Source organism: Apodemus sylvaticus, chromosome 23 (assembly GCF_947179515.1).
Source record: "Apodemus sylvaticus chromosome 23, mApoSyl1.1, whole genome shotgun sequence".
Lineage (NCBI taxonomy): Eukaryota > Metazoa > Chordata > Mammalia > Rodentia > Muridae > Apodemus > Apodemus sylvaticus.
In genome coordinates this window covers 47,844,911-47,868,961 of record NC_067494.1, presented here as the reverse complement: position 1 = coordinate 47,868,961, position 24,051 = coordinate 47,844,911, and the positions used below count along the sequence as shown (strand labels likewise).

At 44.6% G+C, this 24,051-nt stretch overlaps 1 long non-coding RNA gene across 1 annotated transcript in view; it reads right to left on the bottom strand.

The window, feature by feature from the left end:
* LOC127673638 (uncharacterized) overlaps nucleotides 1-20,161 on the bottom strand; it is a 200,407-nt gene extending 180,246 nt beyond the window's left edge. The window contains exons 1-2 of the long non-coding RNA XR_007975226.1: nucleotides 20,084-20,161; nucleotides 19,965-20,032 (exon numbers count right to left, since the gene is read on the bottom strand). This is a non-coding gene — a long non-coding RNA (uncharacterized LOC127673638). The remainder of the gene's footprint in view (nucleotides 1-19,964; nucleotides 20,033-20,083) is intronic.
* Between the last annotated feature and the right edge of the window lie 3,890 nt (nucleotides 20,162-24,051).

Below are 24,051 nucleotides of genomic sequence, written 5' to 3'. Positions count from 1 at the left end.
CTTTCTGGCCAAGCAGACTTAGCAACTGGACACACCTGGTAGGAAACACAGTTCCCATTTAAAGCTGAACTCCAAGGCTCACCTAGAACCACCAGATGTAGATGTTGATGGCAGCCTGTATTTGAAAAGATCACATGCTTATAATAGGACCTTTTTTTTTTCAGAACATACTGGAAGGTATTTAACCCTCAGTGTCTTTGGCATCAGTGTAGTAGTTACCCTACCTACCTTCTGTTTTCCAGGTAGGGCTACACTCTGAAGGTGATATTGGGTGCCTTGGGTCTCTTAACACCCTGTCAGGTAGAAGAGCAAAGAAAAAGGGAGGAACATGGAGATGAGCCCCTGTGAGGCATGTACAGCTGGGCTGATTCCACAGGCCTGCCTTGGGAATCCCGCACGCAGGTCTCAGTGGTTGTGACAGTTAATTGTATTGTTTTATCTTGTTTTTCATTAAAGGGGAAAACACGGAGAGGAATGCAGTCAATTTTAAATTATCAAATTTTGAAAGCATCAAATAGAGATCTTGGGGGTGGGGACTCACCCACCTTCACTCTTAGGCCTTGGGGCAGTGCATGTATGGAAGAGGACAACCTGACAAACAGGTGACCAGTGACAAAGTGGGAGCCTGACCATGAACCTGTCCATCCCAAACCCAAGGGAAGTCTTCTGGGAGTGACAGCCACGGCTGCCTGGCTCTTTCCGCAGTCCCAGACTTACTTTGTGTATGTCTGTCTTCCAGTCCTTCGAGAAGTACTTGTTCCAAGAGTCCAGCCAGAGCAAGTCCATCTGAGAACAGAGCTCTGCTTTAGCTGGTGTGTAAGGCTGCCTCTGCAGAGGTTAGGCACACAGACACAGACACACCCACCCACACACAGAGAAACAAACACACACCCCCACATACACACACACAGGCACTTACACACACACACACACACACACACACACAAACACTCTGCAGGTAAGACACTGTCATCTCAGATTGTTGCTTTGGCAATCATCTTCCCAGCACAGAGGCACCACAGGCTGCTTTTCACTGTGGGCATAGCATGCTGACAGTGTCTGTAGAACAAACCTGCAGTCTTGAGCCCTGGAGAAACCATGTAGCCAGGGCTTCTGGCTGTAACCGGTCACCAAAATGACCACTGTCCATGACACACTCCACCCTGGTGAGCAGGGCTGTCTGGGCAGGTGTGCCTTCTTTTCCTTCTCCCCCTCCTCTTCCTCTTCCTCCTTGTCATTCTCACTGCCCCTACTGCTGCCACCGTGGATCTGCTCCTAGTGCACTTCCTGTTTTAGCTTCTGCTACTGTGTCTGAAATCACCTTCTGTTTATCCTCAGGACAGGACATAATTTCTAGATGACTCTGTGAAGGAGACAAGAAAAGTTTTACTAGTCAAATGGAATAATGAGGGAGAATGCTTAGAATATATGTGGTGCTTTGCCTTGCTTTACTATTTTATGTGTTTTCTTCTTCTCAGATGAGATATTTGAAAGAAACCATTTAGAAATGTTTCCTATAAAAAGTATGCATCACCAGGTCTTAGGAACCAAAGGATAATCAGTATGGAAAACACTATGAATGCATGCTAGAGTCTGACCATCAACAATAACCAGCAAACTTTGCTGTTGATTCTTCTTATTATTATTTTACTTTATTTTCATTTTAAGTGTTATCCCCTTCGCAATTTCCCCTTCTCCCCGTCTCCTGCTTCTATGATGGTGTTCCTCCAGCCATCAACTCACCCACTCCCAATCCCCCTCCTTCGATTTTCTACATTGGGGTGCTCTCAGTACAGTGTTTGGCTGTGAACATCCAACTCTGTGTTTGTAAGATTCTGGCAGGGCCTCTCAGTAGACAGCTATATCAGGGTCCTTCCAGCAAGCAATTCTTAGCATCCACAATAATGTAGGTGTTTGGTGACTGTGTCTGTGATGAACCCCTGGTTGGGACATTCTCTGGATGACCTTTCCTCCAGTCTCTGCTCTGTACTTTATCTTCATATTTAATCCAGTGGGTATTTTCTTCCTCTTTGTAAGAAGGACCGAAGCACCCACTCTTTGGTCTCCCTTCTTCTTGAGCTTCATGTGGTCTGTGAGCTGTATCTTGGATATCTAAAGCTTTTGGGATAATATCCACTTAACAGTAAGTGCATAAGACACGTGTGTGTTCTTTTATGATTGTGTTACCTCACTCAAGATTATGGATTATCTTTTCTAGTTCCATCCATTTGCCTAAAAATTTCATGGATTCATCTTTTTTTTTTTTTTAATTTTTTTTGGTTTTTTGGATTTGGTTTTTTCGAGACAGAGTTTCTCTGTATAGCCCTGGCTGTCCTGGAACTCACTCTGTAGACCAGGCTGGCCTCAAACTCAGAAATCTCCCTGCCTCTGCCTCCCAGAGTGCTGGGATTAGAGGCAAGCACCACCACCGGATTCATCATTTTCAATACTGAGTAGTATTCCATTGTGTAAATGTACCACATACTGTGTAACGATAATTCTGTTCAAGGACATCTGGGTTCTTTTCAGATTCTGGCTATTTTATATATATATGTAAGGCTGCTATGAACATAGGGGATCATGTGTCCTTGATATACATTGGAACATCTTTTGTGTATGTGCCCAGAAGTGGTATAGCTGGGTACTCAAGTAACACTATATCCAATATTTTGAGGAAACTCCAGACTTATTTGCAGAGTGGTTGCACAAGCATGCAATTCCTCAAACAGTGGGAGAGTGTACCTCCTTCTCCACATCCTCACCAGCATCTGCTGTCACGTGCGGTTTTGATCTTTGCCATTCTGAATGGTGTTAGGTGAAATCTCAGGGTTGTTTGATTCGCATGTCCCTGATGACTAAGGATGTTGAACATTTCTTTAGGTCCTTCTCAGTCCTTCCCATTCCCCCAATTTACAATTCTCCATTTAGCTCTGTTCCCCAATTTTGAATGGGGTTATTTGGTTCTCTGGAATCTAACACCTTGAGTTATTTGTTTATTTTGGATATTAGCTCCCTGTCGAGTGTATGATTGGTAAGGATCTTTTTTCTCTCTGTTGGTTGCAGTTTTTCCTATTGACAGTGTCCTTTGACTCACAGAAGCTTTGAAAGTTTGTGAAATCCCATTTGTTGATTCTTGATTTTAGAGCATAAGCTATTGGTCTTCTGTTCAGGAACTTTTCCCCTGTGCCCATGTGTTTGAGACATTTCCCCAGTTCTCTTCTATTAGATTCATGGTGTCTGGTTTATGTGGAGGTCCTTGAGGCGCATGGACTTGAGCTTTGTACAGGGGGATAAGCATGGAACAATTTGCATTCTTCTACAAGTTGACTGCCAGTTGAACTAGCACCATTTGTTGAAAATGATGTCCTTTTTTCCTACTGGATGGTTTCATTTTTTTTGTCAAAGATCAAGTGACCATAGGTGTGTGGGTTCTTTTCTGGGTCTTCACTTTTATCCTATTGATGTTCTCGCCTGACACTGTACCAATACCATGCAGTTTTTAACACAATTGCTCTGTAGTACAGCTCAAGATCAGGGATGCTGATTCCTCCAGAAGTTCTTTCATTGTAGAGAATAGTTTTCACTATCTTGGGTTTTTTGTTATACCAAATGAATTTGAGAATTGCTCTTTCTGGCTCTATGAACAATTGAGTTGGAATTTTGATTGGGGATTGCATTGAATCTGTAGGTTGCTTAAAAATGCAAGATGGCCATTTTTACTATATTAATCCTGCTAATCCAGGAGCCTAGGAGATCTTTCCATCTTTGGAGTTCTTCAATTTCTATCTTTAAGTTGTTGTCAAACAGATCTTTCAGTTGTTTGGTTAGAGTCACACCAAGATAATTTCTATTGTTTGTGGATATTGTGAAGGATGTCATTTTCCTAATTTCTTTCTCAGCCTGTTTATCTTTGATTCATTTGTGTTAATTTTATATCCAGACACTTAACTGAAGTTGTTTATCAGCTTTAGTAGTTCTCTGGTGGAATTTTGGAGGTCACATATGTATATTATCATATTATATGGAAATAGTGATATTTTGACTTCTTCCTTTTCAATTTGCATCCCTTTGACCTCCTTTTGTTGTCTAAATGTTCTAGCTAGAACTCCAAGTTCTATTGATCGGGTAGGGAGAAAGTGGACAGCTTTGTCCAGTCCCTGATTTCAGTGGGATTGCTTCAAGCTTCTCTCCAATTAGTTTGGTGTTGGCTACTGGTTTGTTGTATATTGCTTTTACTATGCTTAAGTGTGGCCCTTGAATCCGTCATCTTTCCAAGACTTTTACTAGGAAGGGATGTTGAATTTTGTCAAATGCTTTTTCAGTATCTAATGAAATCATCATTTGGATTTGTCTTTGAGGTTTATTTATGTAGTGGTTTACACTGATGCATTTCTGTATATTGAACTATCTCTGTATCCCTGGGATGAAGCGTACTTGATTGTGGTGAATGATCATCTTGATGTGTTCTTGGATTCGGTTTGCAAGAATTTCATAGAATATTTTTGCATTGATATTCATAAAGGAAACTGGTATGAAGTGCTCTTTCTTTGTTGGGCATTTGTAAGGCTCTGCTATCAGGGGAAGTGTGGCTTCTTAGCACAATTTGGGTAGTCTTCCTTCTGTTTCTATTTTGTGGAATAGTTTGAAGCATAGTGGTATTAGGTCTTCTCTGAATGTCTGATGGAATTCTGCACTAAACCCATCTAGTCCTGTGCTTCTTGTATCGTTGGGAGACTTTAAATGAAAGCTACTATATCATTATGGGTAATGTTTATCTGATCCTGATTTAATTTTGGTATTTGGTGTCTGCCTAGAAAATTGTTTATTTCTTCCAGATTTTCCAGTTGTGTTTTGTAGCAGGATCTGATGATTTTCTGATTATCCTGTTTATACTGTTACATCTCCCTTCTCATTTCTGATTTTGTTAATTTGGATACTGTCTCTGTGCCCTCTGGTTAGTCTGGGTAAGGATTTATCTATCTTGTTGATGTTCTCAAAGAACCAGCTCCTGGTTTTGTTGATTCTTTGTATAGTTATATCTGTTTCTACTTGCTTGGTCTCAGCCCTAAATTTGATTATTTCCTGCCATGTACTCCTCATGGGTTTATTTGCTTCTTTTTGTTCTAGAGCTTTCAGGTGTGCTGTAAAGCTGCTAGTGTAAGCTCTCTCCATTTTCTTTCTGTAGGCACTCAGAGCTATGGTTTTTCCTCTTAGCACTGCTTTCATTGTGTACCTTATGTTTGGGTATGTTGTGCCTTCATTTTTATTAAATTCTAAAAAGTCTTTGATTTCTTTCCTTGGTTCTTTCTTGACAAAGTTATCATTGAGCATTGTTGTTCTTCCATGTGTAAGTGGGCTTTCTGTTGTTCCTGCTGCTATTGAAGACCACCCTTGCTCCATAGAGCTCTGATAGGCATGGCATTATTTCAATCTTTATATATCTGTTGAGGTATGTTTTGTGTCCAATTATATGGTCCGTTTTGGAGATGGCACCATGAGGTGCTGAGAAGAAGGTATATTCTTTTGATTTAGGATAAAATGTTCTATAGATACCTGTTAAGTCCATTTGGTCCATTACTTCTGTTAGTTTAGCTGTGTCTCTGTTTAGTTTTGTTTCTATGATCAGTCCATTGCTGATAGTGATGTGTTGAAGTCTCCCACTATTATTGTGTGAGGTGCAATGTGTGCTTTCAGCTTAAGTAATATTTCTTTCATGAAGGTGGGTGCCCTTGTCTTTGGAGGAGAGATGTTCAGAATTCAGAGTTCTTCTTGGTTGATTTTTCCTTTGATGAGTATGATGTGTTTTTCATTTTTTGATACCTTTGGTTAAAAGTCGATTTTATTCAATATTAGAATGGCTGCACCAGCATATTTCTTGGGATCAATTGCTTGAAAAATTGTTTTCCATCCCTTTCCTCTTTGACACTGAAGTATATTTCCTGTAGGCAGCAAAATTCTGGGTACTGTTTATGTATTCAGTCTGCTAGTCTATGTCTTTTTATTGGGAACTTGGGTTCATTGATGTTAAGAGATATTAAAGAATAGTGATTGCTGCATCTTGTTGTTTTTTATGTTATTTTTATGTTTGTGTGGCTATCTTTTTTGGGTTTGTTGAAAGAAGATTACTTTCTTGCTTTTTCTAGGGTGTACTTTCCCTCCTTGTGTTGGTGTTTCCATCTCTTATCCTTTGTAGGGCTGACTTTGTGGAAAGGCATTTTGTAAATTTGGTTTTGTCATGGAATGTTTCTCCATCTATGGTAATTGAATATTTTGATGGGTATAGTAGCCTGGGCTGGCATTTTGCCGAAGATATTTACTGTTCCTTTAAGTTGGGAATCTTTGCTCTCTTTTGTACCTCTTATCCTTAGGTTTGGTCTCCTCCTTTTGTCTTGGAATTCCTGGATGTTTTTGGTGAGGAGCCTTTTGCATTTTGTATTTTCTTTGTCGGTTGTGTCAATGTTTTCTATGGTAGCTTCTGCTGCTGAGACTCTCTTCTATCTCTGTGTTTTGTTGGTGATGCTTGCATCTATGTCTCCTGATCTCTTTCCTAGGTTTTCTATTTCCAGGGTTGTCTTTCTTTGTGATTTTTTTATTTTTCAGTTTCCATTTTTAATCCTAGATGGTTTTGCTCAATTCCTTCACCCTTTTGTTTGTGTTTTCCTGTATTTCCTTGAGGGATTTTTGTGTTTCCTCTTTAAGGACTTCTATTTGTTTACCTGTATTCTCCTGTATTTCTTTAAGGGAGTTTTTTATGGCCTTCTTAAAGTCCTCTTCCAGCACCATGAGATGTGATTTTTAAATCAGATTCTTCCTTTTGTGGTGTGTTGAGGTCTCCAGGGCTCACTGTGGTGGGAGTTCTGGGTACTGATGCTGCCAAGTAGACTTGGCTTCTGTTGCTGATGTTCTTGCCCTTGATTTTCATCTTCTGGTCATCCTTGGTGTTAGCTGTTCTTCCTGTCTCTGACTGTGGCTTGTCTCTCGTGCAAGCCTCCCTGTCAGTACTACTGGGAGACCAGTTCTCTCCAGGCAGATTTTGGGTATGGAGAGCTGTGGCAGAGCTGTTGTTGATTCTTATTTAGTGACATTTCTGGTTACCAGTTTTGAGGCTTACATGAATGTGATCTTACATTTGGTAATGTAATAATCCGTTCTGCTCTTGTGATGATGGCCCCATGTGCTAGGGCTAATAGCCCCTGGAAAAGTCCATGAATCCACAGCCCTCTAGTCCTAGTACCTGGGCCCTTCCTGCTACTTTTTCTCTGGAATCTCTCCCTGTATCCCATTTCTGGGAGGACACTGTTCTGTCCCACATGAGGTTTCTTTCTTGTTGGAAAGCAGCAACACAGCCTCATCAGGGCATTTCCTATCTTCTGGGTGCATCACTTAAAGACTCTGGACCGGACCCTTTGGAGACATTCCTGCCCTCTGCTGGGACCCAGCAGGAGAGTAGATTGCCTTTGTGTTTGCAATGCTGCTGCTCTTCTCCCTAAGGCTCCTTCTTGAGTGAATGGAGGAGACACTCTTTGTGTGTAAGTGTGCCTTTTTTTAGTGTGGGTGTCATTTGGAGTAGCCTGAAGAAAAGAAGGCCAGGCCCAGTGGTGGTTCTCCATCTTCTTTGACAAGTCTTATGGTCATAGGCTGCCATTAGACCATTGGATGATGATGAGTCCAATATGCCTAAGTTAGGCTTGCTTCCAATCCTCTTTAGTCCTAGAGGTAAGCATCATCAACATCATCAAAGGTAGAGAATGGGGCCATAACTGGACTCACTGGCTTAACCTGGGTTGTGCATTTATGCTATTGTAGAGATCCCACTTTCAGGAAGCAATAGGATGCCATGGTCTGGTTATACTTTTATTGAAGTAATAAATCTAAAATACCATGGGCTTGGAACCTAATCCATTCCATTGATACCATGATTGCAGGGTCTGGAATGAAGGGATCAGGTCCTCATAGGGATTTAAGAACCCCCTTCCATTATTCCTTGAACCAGGGGTGCATGCACACATCTGTGACTGTTAGAGTACATGTGGGATTGACTCACATTAAGAGTTTAGCAAGTCCTCCAGCTCTTCTGACACCACAAAGCAGGCAGGATACACACCTCTTCTATGAAGACAGAGTCAAATGGGACCTTACCAACTCTCATGAAATATAAGACTACACCTAAGTTCCCTATCATATTCTTTGGACTACCATAAATTTTGCACGTCATCACCCGAGTAAATACCACAGTGCCTATCAGGACATGCTGTGATTCAACTTGTGTACTCAGGACAAAGCCCATGATCTTGATTTTTCCTTTCTTGTCCAAGAAAATATTTTCTAGCTCAGATTCCTGTGAACTAAACTGTGCCCATCACAACAGATCATTTGTGCTACTGTTATTTGCCTAGGTATTTCACTGGCCTTGTCCTCTTCTATGTGACCAGAATTTCAGATGCATTTGCAAAGCTGTTGATCTTCAACCAGCAACTTGACTAGGTATAGTCTTATCTGTGACTCAGTTAGGTGGAGGAGCAAGACAATGCTGGGGTGGTCGAACCTCATCGTTCTATCCGTCATGGTCTTGTTCAGCTGCCACCATTGCTCCTTCTGTACAAGCACTTTGAGCTTGACGTCCACTGCCGCAGCACCTTCCCTGTCCAAGCGCCTCCACTATCACAGGATCACTGCTGTTGCAGAAACCACCCTGTCTCAGGACCTCCAATGTGCAAGACCTCTACTGAGGCACAGTGGGAGAATAGGTTGTTTTCTGAGTTCTCATTGCTGCTGCTCTTATCACTGAGGCTGCTTGTTGGATGAATGCAGGAGCCTCTCCTGGCATGTATGCATGATGTGTACAGTATGCATGGTATGTACAGTATGCATGATGTGTCCAGTGTGGGTCCTCTGTATTGTCCTGAAGAGAAGGCCAGGCCCAGAGGCTCTTCTGCCTCCTCTTTGACTACCCTTATGGCCAAAATTGCAGACAGGAGACCAATGGAGGGTGACTAGACCAGTGTAGCTAGGGTGTGCTCGCTTCCACACTTCTCTAGTTCTACAGGGAATGCAGCAGCATCATGAAGGGTAGGTAATGGTGCCACAACTTGACTCACTGATTGAGCCTGGGTTCTTAGAACGATGCCACTAGAGAGACAACACTTGCAGTAAGCCATAAGATGCCACTGTTTGGTTAGGGTTTCTTGATGTAATTAATCTATAATATTTTGGACTTAAAATACAATGTATAGCATTGCATCAACAATGGCTGTTTCTAGCATAAGAGGGAACCGTTCTTCATAGGGATTCAGGAATGCCTTCCAGTCTTCCTTGAAGCACTGGTGCATAATTATGTTTGTGAATATCAGCCAATATCTGGGGTTGGCTGTCCTTAAGAAGCCAAGCATGTCTGCCAGCTCTTCTGACACTCTGCAGTGGGCAGGTTACTTACATGGCACAACATGTCTTCTCAGCTCTTGTATGACAACAAAGTTCAATGGGACCCTTCCTATTACCACACGTTATACACATACCCCTAAGGTCCATATGTCAATTTTGGGACCATGGTAAATATTTCCTAGCAAGGGTTATGGAGAAACAAAGTGGCGCACAATACCAGTTCATCATTTGTCCAGGTTCAATTCCTGCTATCACAGTACCTCTACTCACTTAGGACCTCCACTGTTGCAGAGACTAAATTGTTTCAGGACCTCCAATGTTGCAGTGCATCCATTAGCAAAGGACTTCCACTGTCTGAGCCTTACGTGCACTGTCTCAGAATCTCCAGTAGGGAAGGAAGTCCAATGATGCAGTACCTCTACTTTTGAGGACTTCCACTGTTGCAGGACCTCCACTATCCCATTCCCTTCACTGACCCAACTCCTCCTCTGTTGCAGGACTTCTGCTGTTGCAGTACCTACAATGTTGTAGCAACTGCATTGTCTCAGGATCGCAACTGTTACAGGACTTCCAATGTTGCAGGATCTCCACTGTTGCATGACAACCACTGTCAGAGGACTACCACCCTCAAAATTACTCTACTGTTAAGCATGTCCATTTTCACAATAACTTCCATGACTCAGGATGTCCAATGTCTCAGGACCTCCACTGTTGCAGTTCTTCCACTGTTGCAGCATCTCCACTGGTAGAGGAATTCCACTGTCATAGCCTCATCTCCACTGTATGAGGACCTCCAGTATTGGAGGAATTCCAATGTTGCTTTACTTCTAATTTCAAGGACTTCACTGTTGCATCTCCTCCATCGTTGCTGGACCTCCACTGTCCCACACTTACCTCTATTGTATCGAGACTTCCAATGTTGCAAGACCAGCACCTCACTCTCTCAGAACCTCCACTATTGTAGGAATTCCAATCTTGCGGGAACTCTACTGTCCCAGGACCTCCACTGTCAAAAGATATCCACTATTAGAGCAACTCCATTGTGACAGAAGCTCCATTGTCTCCGGACCTCTATGTTGCAGGACCTCCACTGTCTCAGGACCTCCACTATCTCAGTGGCTCCACTGTTGCAAGATCTACACTGTCCCAGGACGTGCACTGTCACAGCATCTCTGTTGTCACTTATTCTAAAACACTGCTTGTTATTAATCGTGAGGCTTAATGGAATGTGATGTTACTTTTGAAAATACAAGAATTTGATCTGTGGCTCGTGATACTGATGGCCACATGCGCAGTGACCAGTAGCCATGGGAAGATTCCATGAGCCTGTGAACCTCTAGTCCTCACATTTTGGAAGCTGTTGCCTTGAGGGGATGATAGAGTCCAGCTGAAGGGCTGGCATCAGCAAGACAAGTCTCTAAAGTTCTGTGGCAGTCTTCAGGTGTAGCAAGACTCATAAAGTACTTACAGAATGTGAGAAGGAAACAATTTTGGGGAAACGGAAAGGAGAGACAGAGGAGGAACCAGCACAGAGCAAACTGGGAAGGACTAAGCACAAATGTACCTTGTCTGTGCCTGCTGCTTTCTCTATGAACACTCTCCCTGTGCCTTGTTTCTGGGGACAGACTCTGTTCTGACCAAGGGGAGGTTGATTTTCTGAGGGAAAACAACACAGCTTCCTTATGGCATTTCCTATTTTCTTGGTCTGTCCTATGAAATATCTCAGCCTGGGCACGGCTTCGCATAGGTTTGCCCTCTGCTGAGGCATAGTAGGAGAGTTGGTTGTCTTTGGTGCTCTCATTCCTGCTTCTATTCTCACTAGGGCTTCCTTTTGAGTGAATGTAGGAGACAGTCCTGGCATGGATGTATGCTTTGTCCAATGTGAGCGTCATCCGGATTGGCCTGAAAAGATGAAGGTCAGTCTCACTGTCTCTTCTGCATCCTCTTGGACTAACCGTACTGCCTTAGGCAGACACTAGACTATTAGAGGATGACCAGACTATTGAATGTTTCTAGGGTGGGCTGGCTTCCGCTCATCTTTAGCCCTAGAGGGATGCAGCAGCATGAAGAGTAAGGAATAACGTCACAAATTTAATCACAGGCTGAGCCTCGGTGGTTTAGCCATGCTCCCGGAGATCCTGCCCTTGCAGGAAGCAATGGGAAACCATGGTGCAGCCATATTTTCTTTGGCATAATGAATCCATAATACCTTATTGTCGGAACCCACTATACTCCATTGCCTCCACAATTGGAGGGTCTGGCCTCCAGATATCAGTTCCTCATAGAGAATGTGGAATGCCTTCCAGTCCCCCTTGAACCAGTAGTGCATCATCATGCCTGTGACTGTGGCCTGTATTTGGGGTTGACTGTCATTAAGAAGCTATGCGGGTCCTCCAGCTCTTCTGAAACCCCTTGGTGGTCAGGATACACATCTGTCACAACCTGTCTTCTCAGCTCTTTTGAGACAACAGAGTCAAATGGGACATTTCCTCCTACCATGAAATATAAGGATACTTTTAAGGTCATATGTCCTTCTTTGGATTATCATAACGTTTACCCAGAGAGAGTACAGGGGAACTAACAGATAAGCATTTGTACAGCATTTGCTCTGGTTCAAATTCGGCACTAAGGAAAAAAATCCATGATTTTTACTTTTCCATTCTTTTCCAAGAATATATTATCTGCTTTCAGGTCCCTGTTATCTATACTGTGCCTATCAGGTAGCTCAATGCTGCTCGTATTTACCTAAATATTTCCCTGGCTGTGTCCTCCTGTAGTTGGCCAGACATTCAGATGCGATTCTAAAGTTGTTGACCTTCATCTTGACAACAAAGCTGTTGTTGTCAATCATCCTTAGTATATCTGCCATGGCCATGACTGGTCTGGCAGCATTTCCTCCATGGATCTGGAAGATTCCCTGAGCCCATAGTCCACTAGTCCTCACCTTGTGGAAGCTGTTGTCTTTAGGGACTGGTGCAGGCCAGTTTCAGGAATGGGTACAACAAGACAAGTCTGTAGAGTGGGGAACACATCAGCGAATTTTCTCCCTGTTGGAAGAGGAGAAATCCAAGAGAGGGATAAATCTTGGGGCAGAGCAAGAATCCTTAGTCCTTACAGAGCACAAGAAGGAAACAAGTTTGGGGAAATACAAATGAGAGGCTGGAGCAAGCAGGACAGAGCAGACTGGGAAGGACAATGCACAAATGAACCTAGGCTGTGCCTGTCTGCCACTTGTTCTCCATATGCTCTTCCTGTGCCTCATTTCTGGTTTGGGGTGGGGCAGCGTGGTGACTCTGATCTGTCCCAGCAGAGGTTGCTTTCTTGATGGAAAGCAGCAAAATAGCTTCATCAAGGTATTTCCTAATTTCTTGATCAATCCCATAAAGCTTCTGGTGGAGGCCCCTGCTGGGGAATGTCTTGCCCTCTGCTGAGGCACATCAGGGTGTAGAGTGTCTTCTGTGTTCTCATTGCTGCTTCTCTTGTCAATGAGACTGCTTGTTGAGTGAATGCAGGACACACTCCTGCCATATATGTATTCTTGTTCCAGTGTGGGTATCTTCCGAAGTGGCCTGAAGTAGTCCAGGCCCAGGTGCTCTTCTGCCTCCTCTTTTACTAGCGTTATGGCCATAGGCATTCCCTAGACTATTGGATAAGACTAGACCTATATGCCTAGGGTGGGCTTGCTTCAATTCTTCTTTAGCCCTAGAGGGATGGCCCATTAAGAGTAAGGAGGAAGGCCATAAATGCTATCACTGTCTGAGTCTGCATTGTACAGCCATGCTCCTGGAGAGCCTGCAGGAAGGAACAGGATGTCATTGTCTGGTTTTATTTTCTTTGACTTAATACGTCTAAAATATCTTTGGCTGGGAGCACAATATATTTATTCCATTGCTTCCACAATTTCAGGATCCAGCCTAGAGGGATGAGTTCCTCTTGGGGATTTGGGAACCCCTTGCACTCTTCCTTGATCCTGGGTGGTTTCATCATGTCTGTGACTTTCAGACAATATCTGGGATTGACTGTCATTAAGAGGCTAAGAAGGTCCTAAAGAACTTCTGACACACCACTGTGGGAAAGATACACACATGCCACAACTTATCTTCTCAGCCTTAGTATGACAACAGAGTCAAATGGGATGTTTACTAGTACAATAAATTTTGAGCCTCCTTCTAAGGTCCATATGTCCTTCTTTAGACCATCATAAAGTTTACCTAGAGAGAGTTCAGGAGAACTAAACAGATAAGCACTACAGTTCTGGTTCAGGATTTGCTCTGGTTCAACTTGGGCACTAAGGACAAAGTCGATGATTTTGACTTTTCCATTCTTGTCCAAGAAAATATTATGTTTTCAGGTCCCTGTTAACTGTACTATGCCCATCCTGGTAGCTCAATTCTGCTCTTATTTGCCTAAATATTTCCCTGGCCTTGTACTCCTCTAGGTGGGCCGGCATCCACATATATTTGTAGAGCTGTGGAGCTTCAACACTCACCATGACAAGGTGTAGATTTGTCTAGTACTCAATTTCTTGGAGAAGTGAGATGACTTTTGGGTTGTCAATCATTCTCCTTCTTTCTGTGCTGGCCATTCCTGGCTGGCAGCATTGTGTCTTCCTTACAAGCACTTTGATGGCCATTGTAGCAGGACCTCCCTTGTCCCAGAGACTCTCCAGTCCCGGAACCCCCACTCTCAGAGGACGTCCATTATCCTAGGGCAACCTCTGACCCAGCTTGCCCCTATCTTTGGACTTGCAATTTGTAGGACCTCTACTGGCACAGGAAGTCCACTGTTGCAGGACCTCCATTTTTGGACCAATGGCTCTGTCTCAAGACCTTAACTGTTGAAGAACCTCCACTGTCTCAGTTCCACCACCGACACAGGACTTCCAGCCTCATAGGACCTCTGCTGTTCAAGCATGTACACTATCACAGGACCTCCACTCTCTCAGGACACTCACTGTTCCAGTTCCTCGACTGTTGCAGCCCCTGCATTAGTGTAGGCCATCCACTATCCCAGCCCCATTACCACTGTCTCAGGACTTTCACTATTGCAGGAAGTGCAATGTTGCAGGACCTCTGATTTTGGTGGACTTCCACTAGTGCAGGGGCTCCAATGTGGTAGAACCTGTACTGTTGCAGGACATCCACTGTCCCTGCAATTGTACTGTTGCAACACCTCCACTGTTGCAAGACACCCACTGCTGCAGCAACTCAGTTGTCATACAAAGTCCATTGTCTCTGGACCCCAATGTTGCACGACGTCCACTCTCTCAGGACCTCCACTATCACAGTGCAGTATCACTGTTGCAGGATCTACACTGTCCCAGCACCTGTACTGTCACAGTGTCTTCATTGTCACTTATTCTACAACATTGCTGCTTACTAACTTTTAAGCTTAATGGAATGTGGTGTTACTTTTGAAAACATAAGCATTTGATAATCAGCTTAATGTGATTGACGTCCTCATATGGTAGGAGAAGTATCCCCTGGGAGCTGACATGAGCCCATAACCCTCTAACCCTCACCTAGTGGATACTGTTGGCTTTAGGTGGCGTTACAGTTCAGGTAAAGGTACAGGGTGAGCAAGACAACCATGTAGAATCGATACCCTTAGGTGATATTAAGTCCCTGCTGTGAAGACAAGTCTAGAAGATGGAGAAGTGTTGGGATGGATCAAAAATCATAAAGTACTTACAGAATGAAAGACTAAGGCAATTTTTGGGAAATGCAAACCATTTCTGGGGGTGACTCTAATCTTCTTCAGTAGAGGTTCTTTCTTGATGGAACCACAGCAAAACAACTTCTTCAGGGCATTTCCTAATTTCTTGGTCCACCCATAAAACTCCTGGGCCCGAGCCCTCTGGCAACAGTCTTGCCCTCTGCTGAGGCACATCAGTGAGTAGGTTGTCTTCTGTGTTCTCATTGCTGCTTCTCTTCTCACTCACACTGCTCATTGAGTGAATGTAGGAGACACTCCCAGCATGGATGAATGCTTTGTCCAGGGTGGGCATCTTCTGAAGTGGCCTGAAGAGAAGAAGTCCAGTCCCATTCACTGTTCTGACTCTTGGATGAGCCTTACGGCCATAGGCAGACTAAAATCTATTGGAGTTTGACGAGACTCATGTGCCTAGGGTAGGCTTGCTTTCATTCCTCTTTGGTACTAGAGGATAAGCATCAGTATCTTCAAGGGTAGAGAATGGGATCATAACAGGACACACACCGGGTGAGCCTGGGTTGTGCAGCCATGGCCTTGGAGACTGTGCTCTTGCAGTAAGCAATAGGATGCTATGGTCTCTTTATACTTTCATTGATATAATCAATGTAGGATATCTTGGGTTCCAAACACACTGTATTGCATTGCTAACACAATTGCAGAGTGTGGCCTGAGTATGACCACTTCCTCACAGGGAATTTGGTTTCCCTTGTAGTGTTCCTTGACACAAAGATGTATCTCACTTCTGTGACTCTCAGACTATATCTGGGGTTGACTCTCATTAAAAGACTTAGCAGATCATCCAGACCCTCTGCCACTCCACAATGGGCTGTATACACACAAGGCAAAACATGTCCTCTCAGCTCTTGTATGATGACAGAGTCAAATGGGACGTTTCCTTCCACCATGAAGTATAGGCCTACTCTTAATGTCCATGTGTCACTTTTTGAACCATCTTAATGTTTGCCTAGAAAAAGGTCATGGGTATGAAATGGGTAAGCACCTCAGTTCTGGTTGAGCATTTGCCCTGGTTCAACTCGGTTCTTAAAGAAAGACCATGATTTTAACGTTTTCATTCTGTCCAAGGAAACATTTTGTGGTTTCAGGTCCCTGTGTTCTATCCTGTACTCATCATAGTAACTCAATGTTGCTATTACTTGCTTATGTATTTTCATGGCCTGTCCTTATCTAGGTGTTTAGACTTTCTGATGTATTTTTAAAGTTGTTGACCTTCAACCAGCTCCATGGCAATTTATAGACTTGTGTCTGATCCTGTTACTAGGAGAAATGAGATGATTTTTGGGTTGTTGATCATCCTCACTATACCTGTCATGGCCATTACTGGCTGGTAGTGTTGCTTCTTCTCTACAAGCACTGTAGCAGGACCTCCACTGTGCAGCCACCACCTCCCAATGTCCAGCACCTCCCATGGCCTAGCATCTCCACTGTAGTACGACTTCCACTATCTTAGAACCAACACTGTCTTAGCAACTCCCCTCTTTCTGGACCTCCAATTTTCTGGACATGTACAGGTACTGTATGTCCACTATCAATGGACATACACTCTGAAAACAAAAAACAAAAACCAAATCCAAAAAACTTTCAAAAGTATCTCCACTGTAGCAGTTTGTACACTTGTCACAGGACAGTCACTTCCTCGGCAACAAGATTGCTGCAGTACCTCTACTGGCACAGTATGTCCACTGACACAGGACCTCCAATGTTGCAGCACCCCAGCTGTGGCAGGACCTTCGCTGTCCCATCACCTTCATTGTCTCCACACCTCCTGTGTCACAGGAGCTCCACTGGTACAGCCACTGAACTCTCGCAGGACCTCCCATGTCGCAGGAGCTCCAGTGCAACAGAACCTGCACTTGCCCAGGACCTCCACTGTCATAGGACCTCCAATGTACAGCAGCTCCAATTTGCAGGTTATCTACTGGCAAGGTGTGGACAATGTCACAGGACCTCCACTGTAGTCGCACCTCACCAGCCACAAGGCACTTCACTGTCGCAAGACCTCAACTGCTGCTGAACCCCGAATGTCTCAGCAACTCCATATTTGCAGCACCTCTACTGGAACAAAGTTCACAATAACAGGACCCCCAATGTCGCAGCACCTCCAAAGCGTCAGGAACTCGACTGTCCCACCACCTACACTTTCCCTGCACCTAGAGTCTTGCAGGATCTCCACCATTTCTGGACTTCCAATGTCAGAGCAATGGCACTGTCTCAGGACCTACAGTGATGCAGGACCTGCACCATAGATGGATCTCTACTGTTCAAGCACCTGCACTATTGTAAGACCCCCACTGTCTCAGGATCTCCACAGCTGCAGGAACTCCCATGCTGCAGGAACAGCTACTGTTACAGGACTTCCTATTTGCAGTACCTCCAGTGTCAGCATCATCTCCACTGTCTCAGGACCATCACTGTTGCTGTAGGCTACAGTGCTTCCAATGGCATAGGACCTTCACTGTCTAGGCCTCCTCTCCACTAGCTCAGGACCTCTCTTATTGCAGGAAATCCAATGTTGCAGGACTTCTATGCTCACAGCACTTCCACTAGTAATTTAGTAAGTTCACTGTTGAAGCACCTCCAGTGTTGCAGGACTTTCATTCTTTGAGACTCATCCCCACAGTCTCACATCCTCCATAATGCAGGACCTCCAATGTGCAGGACCTCTACTCTTGCCTGACCTCCACTGTCGCTCTGCCTCTACTGTACCAGCATCTGTATTATTGCAAGACTTGCACAGTTGCAGCAACTCCATTATCACAGCAAGCCCACTGTCTCAGGACCTCATCGTTGCAGAACCTGCATTGTCACAGGACTTCTAATTTCTCAGTGCCTCCATTGTTCCAGCACCCGTACTGTTTCAAGAACTCCACTGTCGTCACTTATTCATTTAGGTTGCTAGTTATTAATTTTGAGCCTTAATGGAATATGATGCTACTTTTGAAAACATAAGAATTTGATCTCCAGGTCTTGTGATCTTTGTACATATGTGCTAGGATCAGTCATCTCTGGAAGAGTCCATGATTCCATAGTCCTCTGATCCTCACCGAGTGGAAATTCTTGCCTTTAGGGGCTGATTCACTCCAGGTGAAGGGATAAGGTCAGCAAGACAACTCTGTAGAGTGGGGTACACATCAGTCATATTGAGTCCCTGCTTGTAAGAGGCGATATCAAGAGTGAGACGTTTTGAGGTGGAGGAAGAATCATAAAGTATTTATAGATGGTAAATAGGAAACAATGTTGGGGAGATGCAAACCAGACACATAGAAGGTACCAGCACAGATGAAACTGGGCAGGACAATACAAAAGGTACCTGGGATGTGACTTCTGCTGTTCTCTGGACACTCTCCCTTTGGCAAATTCCTGGGAGAAGCCTCTGTTCTTCCCTACATGAAGTTTTGTTCTTGATTGAAAGCAGTAAGGCAACTTCATCAGGGCATTTCTTATATTTTCTTTGTTTATTCCTTTAAGACTGTGGGCCAGACCCTGCTGGGGCACAGTCTTGCATTCTGCTTAGGCAGAGAGAGGGAAAGAGGGAGAGAGGGAAAGAGGGAGAAAGGGAGAAAGAAAGGGACAGAGAGAGGGAGTAAAGGAGGGAGGGAGGGAGGGAGGGAGGGAGAGAGAGAGAGAGAGAGAGAGAGAGAGAGAGAGAGAGAGAGGAGGTTTTCTGTGTTGTCATTTATGCTGCTCTCTCTTCACTGAGACTGCTTGTTGTGTGAATGCAGGAAACACTCCTGGCACATCTCTATGCTTACTTAGTACAGTAGGCATATCATCTGGAGTGTCCTGAAGAGAAAAATCCCAAGCCCAGTGGCTCTTCTGCCTCATTTTTCACTATTGGAGGATGATTAGAATCTTATGCCTAGGGTCTGCTCCTTTACCCTACTCTTTAGTCCTTAAGGGAAATCAGGAGGAACATCAAGGATAGGGAATAGGATGAAGACTGGACTCATTGGCTGATCCTGGCTTGTACTGCCATGCACCTGGTGACCGTCCCCTTGTGTAGGCAATAGGATTCCATGGCCTGGTTATACTTTTGATGACTTAATAAATCTAAAATGTCTTGGGCTCAGAACTCCATGTATAGTCCATTGCTTCCACAATTGCAGGATCTGTCCTAAGAGGGATCACATCCTCATCTGGATTTGGGAACCCCTTGCAGTCTTTCTTGAACCATGGTTGCATCATCGTGTCTCTGACTCTCAGACTGTATCTGGGGTTGACTACCATTAAGAGGCTAAGCAGGTCCTCCAGCTCTTCTGACACCTCATAGTGGTCAGGATGCACACCTGTCACAACCTGTCTTCTCAGCTCTTGTATGATGACTGAATAAAATTGGACCTTTCCTACTACCATAAAATATAAGCGTACTCCTAAGGTCCATATGTTTTTTTTTTCACCATCGTAAAAATTTCCTGGAAGGAGATCTGGCACATCAAAAGTATAAGGACCACAGTGCTGGTTCAGCCTTTGCCCTGGTTCAACTGGAGTATTAAAGACAAAGCCCTTGATTTTGATCTTGTCATTCTTTTCCCAGAACATATTATCTGGTTTCAGGTCCCTGGTAAGCATTCTGTGCCAATGCAGAAGCTCATGGCTGCTGCTATTTGCCTAAATAATTCCCTGGCATAATCCTCCTCTAGGTGGCCTTACATTTAGATGTATTTCTAAAGCTGTTGATCTTCAACCAGCTTCATAACATGGTATAGTCTTGTCTCAGATTCAGTTACTTGGAGATAATGTTGTTGTTGACCATCATCATTATCTCTGCCATAGTCTGTAATGGCTGGCGGCATCACTTCTGCTTTACAAGCACTTTGATGGCAACTGTAGCAGGACCTGCACTGTCCCATCACCTCCACTGTCGCTAGACCTCCACTGCAGCAGGACATCCACTGTCCCATCACCTCCATTTTCGCTAGACCTCCACTGTAGCAGGACATCCACTGTCCCATCACCTCCACTGTCTCTAGACCTCCACTGTAGCAGGACATCCACTGTCTTAGGACGACTGATGTTTCATCAACTCCAGTTTAAATCACCCGAATTGTCACAGGGACCTCTCCTGTTGCAGGACCTCCAGTGTCTCAGCACCTCCTCTGTGACAGGACATCCACTGTCATATGGATCAGATATGACAGTTCCAGACCCCCTGAAGAAGTATAAAAATTCAAGAGAACCAAAAAGGGAAGGTCAAGGTTCCCTGTGCCAGCCTTCACATGGCATGGATGAAGACTTACTATCACAAAACAGACTGGCTTTTTACATGCTCAAACCATGAGCAGGATTTCTTCTTGACTACTCTGTGCACCTTACAGACTAACATGATCCATACAGATACCTTGGTCCTCCTTTAATTCTGTTTTAGTATGTGAACTGCAGTGTGCAGTTTTGTTGTGATCCATCCTTAGACATGCTGAACTGTCCTGCTCCAGGTCCAGATGTCATGGTTCCAGGACTTCTTGCCTCATTTAACCCTTCAGAGATATCCAGACAGAACTTAGACTCCAGAGACAGAATAGCATTTGTTGGTGTGGCCTTTTGAAGATCAAACCAACTTTCCCATTTTCCCCACCTTCTCCCCGTTTAAAGATATCTCAATGCCCATATTCAGCAGGAAGAAGATTTGAAGATTTATCATTCTGATTCCTTGTGATTGGGGATCTGGAGGTTTTTATTCTAGGTTTTCTTTCTAGGGAATTTAATAGTGAGTATAATAAGCTCAGGTAGGAAATAGCTAGAACTGATTGTGTAGCCATAATCTCATGTTATGAGATGTTATGAAGTTGAAGTTTTAATTACTTACATTGGTAAAGAATTTATTTTGATACATATTCAAGGTTTTCATTGGTATACATTTCTTCTATTGATATAAAAATGTAAGTCTACAAAGCTTAGAACCATTACTTCTATAACTGCCATTAAGAAATGTTTTTAGATGATTAAGCATATGATTAAAGTGCCAGATAGCAAACTCATGGTTCTGAGTTCATTGAAAGAATATTTCCAAGATATTTCAGTTATAAATGTCTGAGAGCAGTTAAAGGGCAACAGCCCAGACTACTTTGCATTGACAGTTTTCAAAAATGTCAGAAATGGACAGAATGTAACATTGAATGTTCTCTGATGGCTGTGTCACACAAACAGCCACCATTGCATGTTCACCCTGTCCAGAGGTCCTCATCCCCCACTGAGTACCAGTAGAAGGATTTTGGGCTCTAGTTTCAGTTAGTCCTGAAGAAATAGTTCATGACTATGTGTGCTCCCAGGACGTGTCTCTTTGCTAGACACACAGGTGTGTGTTCAGGTTGATCATGCCATAGAGCGAGCAGGCCACTCTGCATGAGAGAACTGTTACCAGACTTCCAGCATCTATTCAGGGACCACAGGAATTGTGAGTGTTGACTTTAGACCACAGTCTCATAGAGGAATATAAGGAGGAGACACTGGGACTCTGCCTTGGCCCCTCCTTATGCCCATACCTAGGCACCCTGCACCTGCTTGGACATAGGCATGGGGAAAACCTGGTCTCTAACTGTCCTCTTCATTCCCTAAGGACCATGACCACAGTCTGCAGCTCTGCACAGCCTGGCAGCCAGAGAAACTTGGCATAGTTCCCCATGTGTCAACACAGGCCCAGAGGAAGGACAGAAATAGAATCTTTATGGGACCCAGGTGGCTTCTCAGGGTCAGCCAATGGTCTTGGCTCCTCCTTGTCCGTGAAGACACAGGGCACAGGTCCTGCCCTCCATGTACCCCTAGCTGCTGCACACACACTAAGGATGACCTGAGCTGGCCTCTGCTGCTCCTGGAAGCATGGAAACCACAATCCCTGGGCCAAAGGGCCTTAGCAGTAGGCTCCTGCTTGCTACCAGAGTCTAGAAGACCCAGTTGGGTTCTAACTGCTCTATTCCCAAAGATGATTACCTTTAGCAGCAGGCCAGGCTCTGTTGGGAAGGATAGACTGTCATATCCAGGCCCAGAGATGGATGTACTGTGGCCATGCTCGGAGGTCTGATCTTCACAGGCATACTTAGCCATATTACCCAGCACTTACTCAGCTCTGTCTGGAGTGCCTTGGTCCCCCAAGAGCCCTGTGATGATGAAGTCACTGCCACAGGCAAGGACCTAGTCCCCACCACGTTCCTGTCCACACTTGACTCCTGCTGGGAGCCAGCAGTATGGACAGCCATGTCAAAATGGGGACATGGTCTGCTTTCTTCCTTTGGAGAACTTGTGCTGCCCAGGACCAGGTGACATGTTTGAGTCCAGGCAAGGACAAGGAGGAGTAGTGTGTGACCTTATGTTAGGTTTAGGGATAGAAACCCTTGTGATGGCATGGACTGCCCTCTACCCTCTGTCCCACTCTTCAGGAACAAAGGTAGTGAGAGGAAGGTACAGTGAAGCAGGCTACACACATCCCCAGGGTAGCCTTCCAACATAAGAATCACTGTCTCGAGAAAGGACCCGAAGAGCTGAAGGGGACTGCAGCCAAACAGGAGGGTCAACAATATGAACCAACCAGTATCCCAGAGCTCCCAGGGTCTAAACCACCCACCAGAGAGTACACACGGAAGGTCCCATGGCTACAGCTGCATATGTAGCAGAGGATAGCCTTGTTGGACATCCAAGGGAGGATGGGACCTTGGTCCTGAGAATGCTCAATACCTCAGTCTAGGTGAATGCCACGACAAGAAAGGTGGAGTGGGTGGATTGTTGAGCAGGGTGAGGGGGCATGGGTTAGGGATTTTTTGGAGGGGAAACCAGGAGAGGGGTAACATTTGAAAAGTAAAGGAAGAAAATATCTAATAAAGACAACTACACTTAAGAAAAAAGAATCACTGTCTACTTTCATATGTGCAAATGTGTGTGTTTATGTATGGTGTGTATGTGTGTGTGTTTGTATGTGTGCTCACATGTATGTTTGTGCCTCGGTACACACCTGCATGTGTGCTGGTGTATGTTGGGGTAGGAAAAATGTTCTGACACAAGCCCTTCCCCATGCTGGGCACTCACAGTTGGCATAGACTCCACTTAACAGTAGGGTGTTTGTTCTTAACGGTTTTCTAATGGAATATATTATACCTAATGTTCTACCTCTCAGTCAGGGCTAGATATCCTCATTTTGTAGCAATGGGGAACACTGTTCTCTTAGGATTACAGCCTGTGTCAGCTGTGGGGGCCCTCCTCCTCCTCCTCCAGTGGCCAGTCTGTTCTATATCAAACTGTGCAGGGTATAGAACCTTCACATCTGCCCGTAACCGTGTGTGTGTCGTTGCAACAGCTGATATCCTGGCTGACTGTCCCCACTCCACCTACTCTGACGAGTTCAGGATGCACAGAAGAAGGTCTAGATGAGGAGGTGCTGCCCCAGCCAGCCAGCCAGACTTGAGCTCCATTCTGGCAAATGATGTGGTGTCGAGATGTGGCCCTTACAGGAATGGGTCCACTGTTGGGAACAACTACCAAGTACCTGTGACCAGCAGTGATATATGTCTCCTCTTGTCCAAGTAAAGGGAATTCAAGTACTTCTTTGGGCATTGTGCAGTAAAGGAATGCTGAGGGCTCATGGGTAGATGCCCCACCCTATACCTTCCAAGAGCCCATGAACTGCACCTGCTTAATGCCCCTTGGATTTCTTTGGATAAGGTAAGGAGAGCAGACCCAAAATATCCCAAACCACTGCACAGTCAACACTGTCATGCCAGGTGGAAGCAGTCTTCACAGCCTGAGGAGTAGAGTAGGGGTTCTCTCCCATTGCATCCAGGGGTCTCTTGTTTGCATAGCCAGTGGCAGGCTCTTGGGTGGAATTGAGACAAAATGCAAGGGAGGCCTTTGTGTTGGTTACAGTACTTATAAGCAAGACATGGGAGGAGGAGCCACAGACTTGTGATCTAGGAAAACCTGCAGTAGCCTGCTCTGGGTCCTTGGAGCCTAGGCTTG